At 38.2% G+C, this 1,811-nt stretch overlaps 1 long non-coding RNA gene across 1 annotated transcript; it reads right to left on the minus strand.

Moving 5' to 3' along the window:
* Positions 1 to 319: 319 nt before the first annotated feature.
* LOC125140385 lies at positions 320 to 1,436 on the minus strand. Its single transcript, XR_007139695.1, has 4 exons — positions 1,323 to 1,436; positions 1,145 to 1,210; positions 941 to 1,045; positions 320 to 818 (listed from the first exon to the last, which is right to left on the minus strand). It is a non-coding gene; the product is annotated as an uncharacterized LOC125140385 (long non-coding RNA).
* Positions 1,437 to 1,811: the final 375 nt, after the last annotated feature.

The following is a 1,811-nucleotide window of genomic DNA, read 5'->3' on the forward strand; positions in this document are numbered from 1 at the left end:
TTTCAAACCAACAAGATGAAAGCAAGATGTCTGACAAAGTTTTTGATTTCTGAAAGCTATACAACCTTTTCTCAAAATGTCTACGTCATTTACACAGACTACTTGAAAAAGTCGAAGTTTCACCAAAGCAGAGATCATGTGATGATGTAGGGTCATTTTCAATTCTAATTTTTTTAGCTTCTGAAGAGGGAGAATTACTCGAACGCTTCTGTGCCATTTCTAAAATAATATTGTCTTAACATTTCTTTTATTCACCATAACACAGCAATTTAAGGATTCCAGAGTATTATGCAAGGATTGAACATACTCACTATAGACATGCTCAAAGTTTTCAGTTATTCTATCCCTTAGCTGAAAAAATCCTGAAGAGAGTGTCTCCAATGTTGGAATTTTCTTCAAGGGGGTTGATTGTAGTTTCTTACTCCTTCAATGACGGTATCTAAATAGAATACAGATTACAGAAAAATGTGTGGAGGATTGTTTTACACTCTTAAGGGTTGATTGAAAAGAGAATGCTAACGACCTTACCCAAAAAAAATCTGAACTATCGGAGTCATACGTTGTTCCGGTGTCTTCTGAACATGTCACACATACAAAATAATGGATAATTAAATACTTAAAATATCATATAAGGTTAATGAAAGATTTACAACATACATATTTTCATGGTGTAACTTACCCGTAGTTTGTAAAACTGGTCTGAGCTGTGGGGTTACTACAGCTATCGACTTTTGGATAGACCCGGATGTTCCCCGTTCTTAGGCCTAGCACGTGCGTTGTAGAAGGCTCGTCGCGGGAAATAATCTCAATACAACTGTCTAAAAACGAATAAACGATGAATTAAATAAATAAATATAACATTTAGATTATAATGTAATATATGATAAAACAATTGACTGAAGAAAAAAAAATACAGATCTAAGAGTCAGAATGAAATTACCCTGGAAGGGCCGCGATTGTTTGACCCCGGATGTTCCCCCGTTCTTAGGCCTAGCACGTGCGTTGTAGAAGACTCGTCGCCGGCAAATAATCTCAATACAACTGTCTAAAAATAAATAAAGATAACATTTAGATTATAATGTAATATATGATAAAACAATCGACTGAAGGAAAAACACAGATCAAAGAGTCAGAATGAAATTACCCTGGAAGGGTCGCGTTTGTTTGATACGTTTTCACAGACAATTGCGTCAGATAGGCTGGCCTTGTTCTGTAATTAAAACAGACTTTACGTATAAACCCAACTAAAACTAGTTATAATATCAAACGATAAGCATTCTAATACTTATAAATTTACAATAAAGTTAATAATAAACTCTTACCTATTGAAAAGGCCGTGCTCTCAATGCTTAGAAGATCGTAGATGTTCTGTTCCGTTGTGAAAAATCCAAAGACGCGAAGTCATAGCCAAATTTTCGGAAAATTCTCACTTTTTACCTACATGTGTGGGCGTGTCCCTTTTTTCTCACGCGCGTTTCCGCTCAGGTGCACGTTTCCGCTCAGGGTGTGCGTGTGCGCGTCTTTCTTCTCACGAGCGTTTGGTCAGAATGCGCGTGTGTGACGTTATAGATAGCACCCCCATTGACTAACGATCAGACTGCGAGATGCTCCTAACACAAAGGAGGGTGTCATAATCTTGATTTGAAAACCATCCGGCCTTAGGGGAGGGGTAAGCTATCGCAAAACACCCCCCCGGATCAACTTTTCTTCTCACGCGCGTTTGGTCAGGATGCACATGTGTGACGTTATAGATAGCACCCCCATTGACTAACGATCAGACTGAGAGATGCTCCTAACACAAAGGAGGGTGT

Source organism: Tachysurus fulvidraco, unplaced genomic scaffold (genome assembly GCF_022655615.1).
Source record: "Tachysurus fulvidraco isolate hzauxx_2018 unplaced genomic scaffold, HZAU_PFXX_2.0 HiC_scaffold_398_np12, whole genome shotgun sequence".
Lineage (NCBI taxonomy): Eukaryota > Metazoa > Chordata > Actinopteri > Siluriformes > Bagridae > Tachysurus > Tachysurus fulvidraco.